The sequence below is a fragment of the Sciurus vulgaris genome, assembly GCF_902686455.1.
Source record: "Sciurus vulgaris genome assembly, chromosome: 18".
Taxonomy (NCBI): Eukaryota; Metazoa; Chordata; class Mammalia; order Rodentia; family Sciuridae; genus Sciurus; species Sciurus vulgaris.
Genome location: NC_136479.1, coordinates 26,826,945 through 26,843,161, shown reverse-complemented (window position 1 = coordinate 26,843,161; position 16,217 = coordinate 26,826,945). Strand labels below are relative to the sequence as shown.

Genomic DNA, 16,217 nt, shown 5'->3' with positions numbered 1-16,217 from the left:
GCTGTCAAGCAGATGCAGTAATGCCGATCCTCAGCTGCTGGAGAGACTGGTGACTGTGGACTCCTCAAGGGGCGATGGCATGACCCAGGTGGCTCAGGGACACCCAGCCCAGAAGCTTCTGAGTGCACAGTTGCTGCTGGCAGGGAGGGGGTTGAGGACTAGCTCCCTAGGCAGGTGGTGGGGGCACAGGACACAACTGATTCCCATGGCTTCGGGTGGGGTGGGCCCCATCCCAGGGGAAGCTGCAGCCTCCAGCTGTGAGCAGCACGCCCACCTCATCCCAGCCCTACCTGCCCACTCTGCCCAGCACCCTACCACTGCCCACATGCTGTGTGGTCTTGGCACAGTGGCCTCAGGGTCTTATTCCACTCTATAATAGGGACATGACTGGCACCTTCCTGCCCTGCCCACCCAAGCTGGCTCTGCAGGCATAAAGTGACAGCATTTCTACTGGTGGCCTGACACTTGGGCCTGAACCCCTAAACCTCAAGAACAGAGTGGCCAGGCCTCTTAGAGGCCAACCAGCTTGGGCTGGGTGGCTGGGCAAGGCTTTAGAGGACACCCTGTCCTGGCACCCTGCCAGGCTAGCTAAGCACTGCCTCTTCCAGAAAATGCTTCCCAACCTCCTCATCCTGGTACTGACCACATGAAGCTATAACTGTCCTTTTACCTGTCTGCCTCCTTGAGGGCAGAGGCACGTTTTGCTCCTTGTCAGGGCCTGGCACAAAGTAGGTGCTCAGTAAATACTAGCTGAACCAATGAGTGAGGGGGTGGATGGATGGATAGATGGGTGGGTGGATGGAAAGCTAGATGGAGCAATGGATGGAAGATGTGTGGGTGGGTAGGTGGATGGAGATGGGTGAGTGGATGGATGGAAGGTTGAGTGGAACAGGTGGATGGATGGATGGGCAGATGGGAGGGCGAAGGGGATAGCTGGATAGATAGATGTGCACACAGCCAGAGGGATGTGCGTGGATGGCTGGGAAGGTGCCAGATGTCAGCTATGTGAGAGCAGAAACTGTTGCTCACAGCTGTGTTCAGTGTCTGAACCCAACTTGGCACCCACTTACTGCTTGATGAACATGTGGGAAGGAAGGGTGGACGGGTGGGAGGACAGCAGACCTGCTTTCTTGGCTGGACAGAGCATCCCTTTGTCTTTAGTTGTAGGTGGACACAGTACCTTTATTTTATTTATTTATTTTTATGTGGTGCTGAGGATCGAACCCAGTGCCTCCCGCATTCCGGGCAAGCCCTCTGCCACTGAGCCACAGCCCCAACCCCACATTCCCTTGCTTCTGTCCCCAGACACTCAGCCCTGGGGAATGTGGGCCTTGGGGTAGATGATGCACAGAACTGCCTGCTGACCTCTGAGCTGGCGAAGGATTTGGGCCTCGGGAAGCCTTGGTGCAGACAAGTGCCTATGACGGCAGACTGCGGGCCCGCCCCTCCTGTGGGCCTCATAGGGTCTCACGTGAACCCTTGGTCTCGTGTATGGGTCCAGGGGTTCAAAGAGGAGAGGATGCATACCCGAACCCCACAGCGTGGGGAGTTTCTGTTGTGGGGCCAGAATTTGTTCACACCAGGAGGGCAGAGGCCCAGGCCTGACAGCTGAGCCTCTTCTGATGACTGTGCCCTGGGGCCAGCTGGGCTGTGGGGCTGGCTGGAGCTAATCTGATTTGCAGCCCCCAGTAGCAGAGCCCGGCCACCAGGATCCACTTACTGACATCCTGCAGAGGCCAGACACCCACCAAGGAGACACCAGAGCCACCCTGCCCCAGCTGGCCTTTGTGTCCCTAAGAATGGCAAGCTTGTGCTGGTGAGCAGGAGGTGGGCCTGGCTATGCTGGACATGATCCCCTGCCCCAGTCATAACCCCACGCCATGTCAAGGGGACGGGATCCCAGGAGCATTGGGAGGGGCTCCAGGCCGGGTCAGAGTCTGGCTCAAAGGGGTTCCTGCTTACTGAGCGAAGGGTCTCTCCCTGACCTCACGCTCTACCTTTGCAAAATAGGGGCATTGCTTCCTTTACTCTTTTAAGAGCGAGGTAGATATGGCATCAGGATAATCCAGGCTACTCTGGAAATCGGGAGTGGTGTGGAGATTACATGCCAGGAATGACCAGTCACAACTGCAAAGAGGTGAGCTGCCACCTTAGTACTTGAGAGTCAGTTCTGGGCTTGGGTCCATTCAGCTCCTCTCAGCCATCCACCTGTCTGACAGCCCACCCATCCTCCTGCCCCTTTGCCCCCCCCCCGCCCCACACACACTGTGCCTAAGCTTCTGCACACACGCTCTGCTTGGCACGGGGGAATTTCGATGGGGCCTCAGATACAGCCTCTGACCCCAGGGAGCTCACAGTAAATGGCACCTAGATATTTCCAGGGCAGGCAGAGGGTGGTAGGGGTTAGAAGATGGGTCAGGCCCAAAGGTGCTGGGGCCTTGATGAAGGAGAATACATCATCAGCCAGGGTTCGGGGAGAGGAGTCTTCTGGAAAACCTTCTAAAAAACAACAGTGATGCTTTCCCTGGGGCTTAAGCTTTGGGCAGGTGGAGGTTAATGGGGAGGTAAGGGTGGGACTGTCCAGGGTCTGGAGAGGTTGAGTGCTTAGGCAGGGATGTGGGTAGAGCCTCCATGGGAGACGAGGCTGGAGCAGTAAACAGGAGCCTCACATTTAGGCTCAAAGTGCCGTGGGAAGTAATAGGGAGCCACAGAAGGTTGGGGAGAAAAAGAGAAGTGGCCCAAAGTGCATTACAGAAGGAGAAGCAGCTGCAAGGCTCACATGAGTCATCTGGTGCCAGTCCTGAGCCTCCTTGTCTGTCAGTCAGTCCTTCCCTGCCTTGTGTCCTTGGAGCCAGGGAGGTAGGAAGATGGGAGGGGACTGAGGGCCCCCTCAGCCTTTGTTCTCCTCCTTCCTTCCTTGGGAGCCTCTGCCAATATGGGAGCTTGTTTGGGGAGGATTTGCACAGGGAGGCCCTTTCTGTGGGAGGGAAGGAGGGAGTGGGCAGGTGAGGCTGGGATGGGTCCCCGTGCTGCAGAGCCTCTGAGGCCCTCTGCAGCCCCGGTCTCTTCACACCATGGTCTGCTGGCGCTGCCCTGTGCATCTAACCCAGGGTCATTCTGGTCCCAGGGGAAACCTTTGGCAGTGAATTCCTGGCGATGTTTTTGGTCATCCTTGCAACTGGGGAGGACCTGCTGTGCTAGCACCTACGAGGGAGCCGCCAAGGATGCAGCTCGACACGCAAGCACCCAGGAAGGACCCCCAACAAAGAAGGTGCTAACCCAGACAGAGCCACTGGAGAGGCGGCAGGGGTCTCCCGCCTCACCTGGCATCCGCACATGGTGGGCATGCGCCTTGCCGAGTGGCCCCAGGAGCGGCCGCTTCCCCTTCCTGCAGAAGGTCACGCGAGGGCAGAGGATGCAGAGGGCAGAGGATGCAGTGGGCAGGGCTATGGGGACAGTGTGGCTGCCCTGGAGCGGAAGGATTGCACGGGGGGCTTCCGGGGGTGGCCAGCCGGGGTAGGGAGGGGAATGGGGCTGGGGCCAGGCTTCTGGGCAGTGGTAGGGCTTGGTGAGGGCAGGGTGGAGGGGGACTTCGAGGTCACAGGCCTAGCTCTGCCATCCCACAGTCTCCAGGTGGCCCCAGCCTCAGGACTGGGCCAGGCGTGGGGTGGAGGGAGAGGCCTCCTTGAGAGCTGTTTGCTCAGCCGGGGTTTAATCTCCAAAACAGGAAGGCGCGTATTGACAGAAGCTGCAGATGGAACTGTGCAGAGCCTGCCACGTTAAGCTCCGGCCCCCTCCTCCTGCCCTTGTGTGGGGAGCCCCAGACCCTGTCCTCCACTGCCCCCACTCTTCCCATGGCCCCTGCGGCCGGCCTCAGGGCACCCCATTTGCTTTGCCAATCGCAGGGGGGGTTGGAGCCAGAGGACAGAAGGGGCAGGAAGGTTGAGGGAAGGCAGCTAGAGGGTCACAGGCCCAGCAGGGCGGGGCTCCTGGCCTCATCTTGTAGATGAGGAAGCTGCAGCTCAGAGAGGGAAGTGAGCTGGCCTAGGTCACACAGTGGGGAGGGGTGGTCTCAAGCGCTTGGGTGGGGCGCGGTTCACCCCACACCATCTGAGCAGCAGCGTGTGGGGAGGGAGGTCCCACCGGGCTGGAGTGAGGAGACTTGGCTCACGACACAAGCCTACCCCTTCAGAGGCAGCTATGGACCAGGCACGGCTCACCAGGCTTCCCTGAACCACCTCCGGGGTGGTTCTGGGCGGCTGCAGCAGGTCAGGCCAGCAGGAGCCCAGCAGTCCCTCACCTCCCTGCAGCTGGAGCAGGGTGGGCTTGACCAGACAATGGGGGCTGGCCCCCTTCCTGGACCCTGACTGCCCCAGCTCGGCCAGACCCTCACTCCCCGGGCCTTCCCACCCTGTGCTTTGCTTCTGCCAGGAAGGCCCAGCAGCCCATCCTGGACTCTCTGCTCAGCCACCACTTCCTACAGGAAGTCCTCCAGGTCCCCCTCCTCTCTCCTCCCTTTACCCCCAGGTCTCCTCCAGCCTGGCACATAGTCTGGTGCTCAACCATGGTGGTCAACCATGGCCCTTGCCAGAAGAGCTAGAAGGGCCTCCAAGAGCCTCAAGATCAAAGTTTCATTTCACAAATGGGAAAACTGAGGTGGGGAGGGCAGCATGCAAGGGCCACATAGTATTGGGCGTGCCACCCTGGAGAGCGAGCATCCACGGGCCCACAACTCCTGCTGACCCCACCTTCCAGGAGCCCCACAGTCAGAGGGCGGAGGTCCGGCTCTCATCCTGAATGGGGACTGCAGGGCACTCAATTCAGAGGCAGGCTGGGCAGGGATGGTGGACCCTGGGTTTCTCCCTGCTGTCCCTCAGAAGGCTCGCCCAGCCAGGAGTCTGAGCAGGAGTTGGACAGGCCGGGTTCAAGGGGGCCTGCTCCAAGAGGGGTGAGGTGAGGTGGCCTGTGTCCCAGGCCTGACCCCAAACCAGGCTGTAGTGTGGCCTGTGGCATCTTCCTGGGAAAGGGAGAGAGGAAGGGTCCCTGGTGTGAGTGTGTCTCTAACCTCATGTGGGACTTCCGTCTGTTCTTGGCAGTCCCTTAAGCCGTCCTTGGGGCCCTGAGCCTGGGCAGACCCTCAGGGCTGGTGCGTGCTCAGGGGCAGCCCTCCTTCCCATCTTGTCCCCGCTCACCATCGTTGTCACTCTGAACCTGCGACCCAGTTTCCTGCCTTGTCTACGCCTGGGGCAGGGAATGTGGGGGACAGTGTCCCCCTTTGAGGCAGGTCCATGACGGATCGAGTGTCCTGGGTGTGGCTGGCAGGCACGTCTGCTGGTCTTCAATGCTGGAGATTAAGTTCTATCCCCAGGGACCCCTGTTGTGTGGCCATTGTGATGGCCTGGGAACCGTAGTGTCCCAGCCAGAGGAATGGCCTGGGCTGGGCTCCCAGCATCCTCCGGGCTGTTTGGGCTGCCCCCAGAGCAAAAGCACATGCAAGCTCCCGTCTGAGCGCCTGCTGCCACAGTGGATGCGGGGCCTTGGGGAGCATGGCACCCTGCCTGCCCAATGCCTTGTCCTCTACCCAGGGATGCTGTCGGAAAAAGTAAGGCTTCTTTGCAGAGTGTGGGTGGATTTCCATGCACTTCTTGGTCAGTGCCTGTCCTGCACCCGGGTGTGTGGTGGCCCTGACACTGCCCTGCATCCCTCCCCATCACCCCAGGCCACCTTCAGCCGGGATTGCTCTCCTTGGCCTTGTCCTCCCCCAGCCTGTGCTCGGATCGCAAGGCTTGGCCTCGGCCTCGGCTCCCTTGATGATGATGGTGAAGTGGAGGACAGGCTGTCACTTTCAGGTCCTAATCACAAGGCTTTGCATTTCCTCCCCTGAAGGGTCAAGGGTGAAAATCTGGGGGCCAGGTGGTCAGATGCCCCCCAGCCGCCCGCCCTGAATCCCTCCTTCTTCCCTCTGCAGCCTAGAGACCTGCTAATCGGCTCTTGTGCAAAAGCCTGACAGATTCCTGTTGGTGCTCCCAACAGAGGTGGCTGCACATTTTATCATCTAAACTGGGGTGTTTTTGAGAGCCTGAGAGAGCTGTTAGTTACAGTGGCAAGAAACTGGGTGTGTCCATGACAGAACACAGACCCTCTGGTGGAGATCATGCTGGTGGGCACATACTCCGTGTGCAAGAGTGAGCTTGTGGTCACAGGAGCACCCAGACGCACCTATATGTCCACAGGTGGTAGGGGGACATGGCATGCTGCCAGCGTGCACATGTGGGCTGGCTGTGTTCAGACACGTGTCTCCCCATGTGCTCACGCCTAAGCCCATCCCATCAGCCCCCAGATGGCTCCTTCTCCAGCACAGCTGGAGACTCCGGAAGGAGGAGGCGTGTCCTGCTGGCCTCATCCTTGGTCTCTAGAGAGGTGGCCAGGACAAGGTGGGAGGCGGAGGCCAGGCTGGCTCTGGGGGGCTAGGGCTGTGACAGCAACCTTGGACGGAAGGTCAGTCCATGGGGAATGTGCTGCCTAGAGAAGTGGGGCTTCTTAGGCTGAGGCAGCTGCCCCTGAGCCCACCCTGACCCTCTACCACCTCCTCCTCCAGAAAGGCTTCTGGGACCTCCGCTGTGGCCCCAGTTGCCTCTGCTGCACCCCAGGCCTAAGTGTGGCACTTCGGGGAGAATAAGACTCAGCCCTCTCCCCGTCCCAAGAACCTGCCCAGCCTGAAGGGCTGCTCCCCAAGGCCCAGTGACCCCTCCAGGCACAAGGGAGGGCCTGGGGGGCAAGCCATGCTGAGGCCTCCCATGCAGCAGGTGGATCACTACTGGTGGCTCATGCAGGGAGTCCTCAGGGTCACCCTGGCCAGTCCTGGGCAACCGCTACACCCTGTCCCCTTTCTGTAACCGGAAAGTGACTGAGATGCTGGCCCCATGTGGCATGGTGGAGAGAAACCCGGACCAGGCACAGCCAGCCTTGCTGCTGGGACTCAGTGAGTGCCTGCAATCGGAATTCTACTCGAGATCAGCAGGATCAATCAAAGCGGGTGGAAGAGGAGCCGGTGAGCCTGGATGAGTTAATGCACAGTGTCACCAGGCTGTGGGCACTTTGTCTCACAGGAGTAATGGCGGGTGCAGAGTCCCTGGGTCTGCTGAGTTCAGCGGCTCTCTTGGGAGCTTTGTGGGGCACCTCCTGGAAGCCCAAGCTATGCTGGTGATGCTGGTGAGGATGACCATGCTTTGTGGGGAATAAGTGTTCTTGGGTCTGGTGTGGATGGGGCCAGGACTGAGTTGAGATGGAGAGTCTCCACCTAGAACTTGAGACCAGTCCATGGGAATGGGGGATGGGAGGGATCCTGTGACTGGGCAGCAGCAGGAGTTCCAGCTGTACCCACATCTGTTTTGTTCCTTGTGGAACAGCGTCCCTTTCAGCCCCTAGACCCAGGAGGCCTGGTCTACTACAAGCCCCTGCCCCCGGAACCTACTGGACCAATGAGCTGAAACACAAGGCTCAGGGATCTGTGGAGTAGCCCATGTCCATGCAAGGTTGGGGGCTTGCCCGCGTGGTACCCTAGCAGACCCCACTCCTTGACTCTCCCAGGTTCTCAGCTTCTTCAGACACTCCCTGCCCCTACATTAATTCTCTGGGGCTGCTGTGACAAATTGCCAAAAGCTGGGTGGATTTGACAACAAAAACTGGAGCGAGGTGTAGTGGCCTGTAATCCCAGTGACTTGGGATGCTGAGGCCGGGGGATCTCAAGTTCAATGCCAGCCTCAGCAGCTTTGCAAGAGCCTGCCTGTCAAATTTTAAGATAAGAGGAATGGAGGGGACTAGGGATGTAGCTCAGTAGTAAAGAGCTTACCTAGTGTGTATGAGGTCCTGGGCTCAATTCAGTCCCCAGTGGAAGGAAGGAAAGAAGGAGAGAGAGAGAGAGAGAGAGAGAGAGAGAGAGACACATACACACACACACACGAATTGGTTCTCCCCCAGTTCTAGAGACCAGGAGTCCAAGGTGAAGGTGTGGGCAGGGCCAGGTCCCTCTGAGGGCTGAGGGTGCATCTGTTCCAGGCTGCTCTCTGGTGGTTTCCTGGGGCTCCTCGGCCCTAACTGCCTCACTCCATCCCACCTTCGTGGCAGCAGGGCCCTCTCTGAGCCCTGTGTCCTTTCCTCTAACAAGGACACCAGTCTCTGCCCTCAGGACCCACCCTCCGTCCAGGATGGCCTTATCTTAAGATCCTTAACTAGTCATATCTCTCAAGGCATTTCCTCCAAGCAAGATCCCTTTCCAGGGACTGGGACTAGATATATTTTGGGGCAGTCACAGTACCCCCCAATGTCAGGGACCTATGAGATCAATCTCCCTCACCGCTAAACCAGTTCCCCTGCGCTGGTGTTGGTGGGGGCACCTTTTCGCATGTGTGAGGGGGGACAGAGAACCTGGCACCTCCAAGAACAGGGAGCAGGGAGCACCAGACCTGCCCACCAGGAATGTGACCTGTAGTCCCCACCCCCACAGCACAATTGGACAGATAGGCACCTGCCCCTGTGTCCTGGCTGGTCCTCATTGTCCCAGGCCCCTGCTTGGCATGAGACAGGGGCACAGTCAGATGGGCTTCAGTCCCTTCAGCCCAGGCCTGCCCTCGACCCCAGGCTAAGCCTTCTCACTCACTGGGCGTTTCAGCCCTCAGGCCCGGGCATGAGTGTGGGCGAGCGGCCACCAGGCCCTGGGCCAGCGAGGCCAGGCTCCCAGCGCTGGCCCCCTCAGATTGCCCCACCAGCCGGAAGGCGCCTTCCGCAGAGTAATCATCCATGCCAGGCATGAACTCGGGTGATCTTCCAGAGCCCCTTTTACAGGATGTGGAAACAAATTCAGCGTCGTCCAGCCAGGCGGTGGGGCCAGGAATTTGAAGCTGGGACTGCTGGTATCCACCTTCTGGGGGCTTCCTGGGCCCCAGGCAGAGGGCTGGCAGCAGCAGAGCTGGGCGCTCCACTGTCACTCAGAACCCCTGCTGTAGATCTCAATTCCCCATCCGTGACGTGGCGCACTGATCCTGTCCGCCCGCAGGGCTCCCAGGGCCAGGGAGGGGAAGGACAGTGTCCCTGCTCATGGACAAAGAACGGAGGCCGAGTGTCAGGACCCCAGCCCAGCAGATGCAGGTCAGAGCCAGCCCAGCTGGCCTGCTGGTCGATCCCTGCAGGGCCTCTCAGGGAAGGTGGTGGGAACCAGCCTGCTTTCTGCCTCCCAGCCCCCAGGTGCACCCCCGGGGGCCTGGTCTGCGGCTCAGGTGTCCCGCACAGCAGGTTCCTCTGCCTCTTCCTGTCCTCGCCTTTGTGGAATCAGTGGAAGGTTACTCCCCAGGGGCCATGGGCAGCTCTGTCCCGATGGTGAGGACAGCGGGCAGGCGGGGTGGCCGTCTGGCTGTGGGTGGGAGGGGCCAGTCCCGATGCCATCTCCCCTGTCCCCCGGAGGCAGGACTGCCCAGGTGTGTCCACAGGGACCTTCCCTGAGGCCCCTTCCCACGACCCCTGTGCCCGCCCCCCATGGCGTCTGGGTCTGCAGCCTGCTCTGCTCTGGTGTGCCAGCCCTCTGAAGTCCTTGGGTCAGGCAAGGCCAGGGGACTGGGGGCTGCTGTTTGCTGACTAGTGTCTGCTTTCTCAGTTGCCCAGTCCATGGCGGGTCAGGATCCCCTAGTTTTGCAAGTCTGAAAGGGAAGCTCATTGTGTGTGGGGGGGCCCCTGCCTGCAAATTGCCCCTGCCTGCCACTTCTTATCCACTGTGCCAGACTTGCCTTGGGATTGACACTGGGGACCTCAGCCGGGAAACTGAGACTGGGAGGGGTGACCCTTTGGTCAGAGGTGTGTTTGTCTACCTCTCGGAGTCATATTGCTGGGGTTTAAATTTTGGCTGTGCTCTTCACTGGGTGACCTCAGCTGAGTCACATGACCTCTCTGTGCCGGGGTGTCTTCAGCTGTAAAATGGGCATAATTAGAAGGCGGTGTGAGGGTTGCATAAGCCACAGCACAGGAAGCTGAACACAGCCAAGGTGCTGCAGAGGTCATTATCATCCTCCTCCTGTGGCTGTCCCTGCTGTGCACTGACTTCAGTGTGCCGGGACCTGGCACTACTGGACCCTTGGACCCAGGAACTGTGAGCAGGAGTTTGAGCCCAGCTCTGTCGCACAGTCTGTGCCCCTCTCGGCCTCTGATTCTCCCTGAGGCCTGTTGCCAAGCGGTGCTCTCCATGGGGTCTCTGAGTCTGGCAGCCACGGCCTGAGCAGGTTGCTTTTATCCATCTGCATTGCTGCAAGTCAGGAAGCTGAGGCTCAGGGAGGGCAAAGTGAACCTGATTTTAGTGGGTGCTAAGGAGCTGGTAGGTGGACTGGGTCAGGGGCTGGGGGTGGAAGAAGGAAAGCAGAGCTGGGGGTGGGGTCTGGGGCTCCTGGGGTTCAAACTGGGCCCATTCCCAGATGGGTGGGCCTGCCCTGACCTGCCACCCGGCTGGGCTCCAGGCTGAGAGCGCCCACACAGCGGCAGATCCCTGAGCCCCAGAGGGGCCTGTGCCAGCCTCTGTGAGCAGTCACCCGGCCCCACCACAGCGGGATGGTGGCAGCCAGTAAGGGCTGCTGTCGGGTGTCCTCCACCCCAACCAGAACCTGGAAGGGGGAGGCCTCCAAAGCTGACGTCCACCCCTGGGGGCATACGTGCCAAAGGCCCCCCGAGGCCCTACCCCTCTTGCAGGCTCTCCACTTGCTGGGGAAGATCAACCCAGGGCACAGTGGGCTCAGGGAGCCTGGGCCAGCATGTCCCCTCATCTGCTCACTCATTCTGTGTCACTGGCCCTTGCTGAGTGCCCTTGGGCAAGTCTCTTGTCCTCTCTGAGTTGTGATGCCGCCCATTTGGCAGAGAAGAGCCACCCTCATGGCTGGTCGGCCAGGGATCTCTGAGAGGGCACAGGGTGAGGGCAGCCAGGGGCCCCAACAGTGCAGCCAACTGCAACCGCAGGTTGGGTCTTCCGTGGTCTCCCCAGGGACTTCCAGTATCACTTTTGCCCAAGCACTCAGGGGAGAAGCTCCCTCACCTGTCTCCCCACTGCCTTCGTGGGCCCCCTGATAATCCGTCCCCACACTGGGGTGCAGGAGTAGGGGTCTTGCTGCTCCATCTCCTGAGAGGCCCTGTGAGGATGGTGGCCCCCTCCTAAGCCCCCGTGACAGCTGAGGAAACTGAGGCTGGCAGGGGCTTCTCCCACTCTGCCCCGAGGCCCCAAGGCCTCCAGAGGTACTCCTGCCCCAACTGGCTCTCCAGCTACCCCCACCCTGATCACCTCTGCCCCCCGAGTTTTGGCCCTCCTGGTGTTCCCCGCCTCCCAAGGACTGCCTCCCGACTGGGGCCACATGAGTCCATCTCACAAGGTCTGTGGAGGCCTGGAGCTCTGTCAAGAGGCAGGAGGTTGATCAGCGAGAACAGCAAGACTGGAATGGTCATTCCCAGACAGCCTGGGCAAGGCCCTGGGGCCAGAGCTGGCTCTGCTTTCCAGGGACCTTGTAAGGCTTGGCTTTCTCTGTTCTCAAAGGGAGCCATCTCCTGTCCTTCCTGCCTTGTGAAATGGCCTTAAGACTCTGGTGAGTGGGAAGGGTCTGTGGACGCATCCACAGGTGCGTGTCTCACGCCACACTGTTCACCCTCAGGGGATGACGATGGGCCTGGGCCCTGCCAGGCAGCTACTCACGTCGGCCAGCCAAGAGGTGAAAGGGAGCAGTCACCCACTTGCCGCAAGGCCAGGAGCCTGGGCTGGGGAGCAGAGTGCCAGCAGGGGAAAGTCCATTTTTGGCCCCCTGAGCCAGAGCCCCCAGCAGGAAAGAAGGCACCACCTCCTCTTGGAAATGCCTGGGTTGAGCCCCCCATAGCTGGAGTCCTGCAAGCAGAGTGGCCGAGGGAGCCACGACTGTCTGACTGGCCTTTTAGGTCACATGCTGTCCTGGAGTCTTGGGACCCAGGAGTCTGTCTTCTGGGGACAGAGGATACTAGAAGAAAGGGAGTTGGTCCTCGTGGTGAGGTTCTGGGCCCCCAGGGGGTTCAATCCTCTAGGGTGCGGTCTGATCAGCTCAGCCTGAGAACTCAGCCACCGTGTCCTTGGGATGTGACCTTCATCCCAAGTGCAGAGTTCCCCATTCCTTCCTGCAGAGTGTCCACCACCTGCCACAGGCCACTGGAGTCCCTGCCCAGCACTGGAGTCAATGTTCTAGAGGGACAGATGGCAAGCGACCCTCAAGGTAGGTTGGAGGGACCCTGGGCCTGTGGCTCCTGAGGAGGTGACATGTGACTCTAAAGACCCGCAGCAGGGAGCCATGAGTCCTGGGGACACCTAGGGAAGAGTGTCTTCTAGCCTGGCAAAAGCTCTGAGGCTGGAGCAGCCTGGCACGTCCCAGGAACAGGGAGGCCACGGCTGGAGGGGAGCTGACCACCTGGCAAAGATCCCTTCCCGCCACACCACCAGAGTTCCCAGAGCGGGAGGGCTGGGGACCTGGAGACAATGCCTGGGACAAAGAGCTGGGCCCACGGCCTGGGGGCCCTGAGGGGTGGATTTATGGCCTCTCCTGACCCCGGCAGAGAAACCATCCTTGTTGGGCATGGCCCAGTCACCAAGACCAGCCTGGGGGTGGGACGCCAGGATGAAAGGCCCCAAGAAAGGATTAACTGGGGCCTGAAGGCCTTGCAGACACCATGGCAACCTTGAGCCAAGCTAGGGAGAATGGGGCCTGTGTGTTAACACCGGGCAGCTCCCCACCCCATGGGCTGGGGGCTTGTTAACCAGCTTACCAGGCAGCCTGGCCAGCCCATTGACATGGAAATCTAGACCTGGATTTGTGAGCTTGAAAGGGCCCTCTGCACTCAGGGAGGAGGGGGCCTGCGGGTGGGCGGAGTGGACAGGGGGCAGGTGCAGGGCCAGGACAGGAATGAGCCCCCCTTCCTCCCTGCATTCCCCTACAGTGCCCACCACCTCCCCCAACCCCTGCATGTGTGTCCCTGAAGCCCACTGCCTGCGGTGGTGGAGAAACCCAGACTTGAGAGGCGCTGGGAGCTGCCCTGCTTGGTAGCCACTAAACAGTGATCTAGTGGGACCCTGGGTAAGGGCAGTCAGGGTGGACCCTGGGGGTAGGGGGCAGACTTGCAGATGGATGAGCTCTGGCTAAGGGATTTGCTGGTCTAAATCAGGCCCGAGTGCCTTAGTGCCAGCTGGGGAGGGAGCGTGGACGTCATGAGGGCAGGACTGGGCAGGAACTGGTGCCTCGGAGGCTGCCCTGGCCTCCACTGCTACACTGACCCCTCCTTCCCGTTTTGGTCTCTAGCTTGGACATCAGCTCCCAGTCCAGGGCCTCCAAGTGCCTAACTCCAGAAGTGACCTCCATCCACAAGGGGGGCTGTCCAGGGACTGGTGTCTGCTGCTCAGCACCATGTCCTGCTAGCAAGCTGACCAATGGCCTGACTCTTTCCACAGGGCTCTGCTCCCCATCTCCCCAGCTTCTACCCAGCTGCCCTGCCACCCCTCTGCCATAGCCTCTGGCTTCCCTCAGCCACCCATGGCGGCCACTACAGTCATTGTGATGTCTCTGGCTCCAAAGTGTGCAGAACAGGCAAGGGATCAGGCAGGTCAGGGCAGGGAGGCCACAGGCCTGGCCTGGAGAGCAGTCTGTGAGATCCGAGTGAGCTTGCAACTGCAGAGAAGGCAGTGCCCCGCCCCCGTTGCAGGAGGCCCAGATCCTGGTTTGTGGGGAAAGCCCCTGGCCAACGGAGATGTGCCGGAATGTCGGCCAGACCCATGAGCGTTGAGGAAGGCGCCGAGCAGGTGTCTAAGCCCCTGTTGACACAGGATTACAGCCATCTGGCAGCCCCCTCCCTGCAGGGCCCCGCCCTGTTGGCTCTGGGTACTGAGGCAGGGGCAGCTCTGGGCAGGGCCTCAGTCTCCCCATCTGGACAGTGGGGAGCGCTTGAGGCCTGAGAGGTGGGCTGGGCAGAGGCCAGCTCTACAGCGGGGCCTCCCAGTGGGCTGGAGGGCTCCTGATGGGGTGGGCTTGGACAGCTCTCCTACCTGGGGCTGCGGGCTGTGGTCATAGTCATCTGCTGGGGGCAGTCTTGGGGCCTAGTAACTCCTTGCTCCTGCCCCTGGCACCCTGGGTCCCCTGTCCCAGTCCGGCCTCACCCTCCCCAGCCCAGGAGCTGTTCCTCCTCAGGCCGACACAGCTTGTGCAGCCTGCGACCTGTGAGGGACTCTGAGGCTCAGGGTGGATCAGGAGCCACGCCTACACGTCTACGGACCCCTCCAGCCTTTTCTGGGATGATGTCACCTGCCATGGCCCAGGCTCAGAGCTCTCACTTGTCACCTTTTAGAGGCAATCTCTGGGAGTATCATCACCTCAGGTCACAAATGGCCCAATGGACCTGTCTGGGAAGCCCATGGTGATCAGGGAGCAGAGGGCCTCAGGTTCCTGTCCCCTGCTGGTGTTGGGTTTCCTCAGGGCAAGGCCCCAGATGCACGCAGCTGGCAGAGGTTGGGACCAGGAACTTGAGAAGGCTGTGCGTCCCCCCGGGAGGGTCTGCGGGGGCCATCAGAGCCTTTGGCCACCTCCCCCTGCAAGATCAGCCCCTGCCATCTGCCTCTGTCTCTCCGCAGAGGGAGGGGCGCTGCATTCCTCAGCACACAGCCCTCCTCGCATCTGGCCCTTCCGGCCCCCACCCCGCAGTCCCAGCAGGCCCCGGACCCCTGTCCTCCCAGTACTTTTACTGAGGGACCATGCGGGCAGCAGCCCCACTCCTGGCAGTGGACCCCGATGAAGAACTCCCAGAGAGGCACCCCACCCCTGCACCTGGCCTCCAGGGGGTCCGCGTGAATGTCATCCCCTCGTCCCTCCCATGGGTGACCCCTCCACCCTTTAACAAACTTATGGAAACTGCTGCTTCTTCTCCCTCTTCTTTTGTGACCTTCATCCCAAGTGGAGAGCTCCCCATTCCTTCCTGCAGAGTGTCCACCACCTGCCACGGGCCACTGGAGTCCCTGCCCAAACCTGGGGGCTCTTTACCTCCGAGCAACAGCCCAGCCCTTTCCGGTTTGTTTTGAGACAGGGTCTCTCTAAGTTGCTGAGGCCGGCCTCAAACTTGTGACCCTCCTGCCTCAGGATGAGAGTTGTGTGCCACCGAGCCCAGCTAGGCTGTGGGGGCTTCTCGTGAGCCTGGCGGCCACCCAGCCCCACCTGGAACTGGGAGCACTCAGATAAGAGCCCAGGACCAAGACTGCGCCTTCCATGGCTGCCCATGGCTGCCCAAGGCTCCTGTCCTCAGTGGGGTGCCCCATCACTCTGAATGCAGGAACAGGGGAGGGCCCTGCTGGGCTGTGGGGCAGGGGTTCCAGGACAGGGGACCAGGCCAGGAGGGCAGCCCTGCCCTGTCCTTTCCCCTGCATGGGGAGACAAATTGGTTGGCTGTCTCCCAGGGAGAGCACGCACAGCAGAGTGTGGGGGTACCTGGGTGGTGATGGGAGATCATGGGCCAGAGACGAGGGAGAGGGGTCCCAGAGGAAAAAGCAGACACCCCAGGCAGAGGGCCAAGCTGCAGTGACAGCCTCACTGAGCCTCAGAGCCACTCTGGACATCCTGGAACAGAACAAACTGGACACCTGGCCATAGCAGGGTGCATAGACGTCCACCAGTCAGAAAAGGGCATGTCTGCTGCAGGACTGTCATTTTCTGAGCTCATGTGTGGACCTGAGAGCTGGGCTCATGACCCCTGTGCATTTCAACTCTGTCCATTTTTATTGAGTACCTGCTATGTGCTAGGCCCTGTGCTAGACTGGAGGTCAGAGAGTGACCCTCACAGGATAGCTCCCCAGTGAGGAGCCTTCTGTCTACTTGCCATGACGCCCGGGGTGATAGGAGAGTGACAAGAAGGCCTGCTTTAGTTGGGGCAAAGTTCTTGAAGGGGAAACTCTCAGGCATGGGGAGGTGTGGCATGTGCAAAGGGCCAGGGCCTAAAGGACAGCATGCTTGAGGACTAGACAAGAAGCCAGTGCATAAACCAGGGAAGGAGTGCCTCACCTGGGGAGCCACGCCACACCCTGTCAGTAGACTGAGGCCGTCTGTGGGTAGCTGTCCTGTGCACCTTGCCAGGTACCATGCCTCCTGCATGGGCACCAGAGCTGGGGTTAACTCAGGGTGGGTTGGCTGCTGTGGCAAAGG

General features: G+C 60.4%; 1 long non-coding RNA gene across 1 annotated transcript; it reads left to right on the top strand.

The window, feature by feature from the left end:
- The first annotated feature begins 3,551 nt into the window (after positions 1-3,551).
- Positions 3,552-14,222, top strand: LOC306649432. Its single transcript, XR_013760644.1, has 3 exons — positions 3,552-3,778; positions 12,172-12,260; positions 12,979-14,222. It is a non-coding gene; the product is annotated as an uncharacterized lncRNA (long non-coding RNA).
- The last annotated feature ends 1,995 nt before the right edge of the window (positions 14,223-16,217 follow it).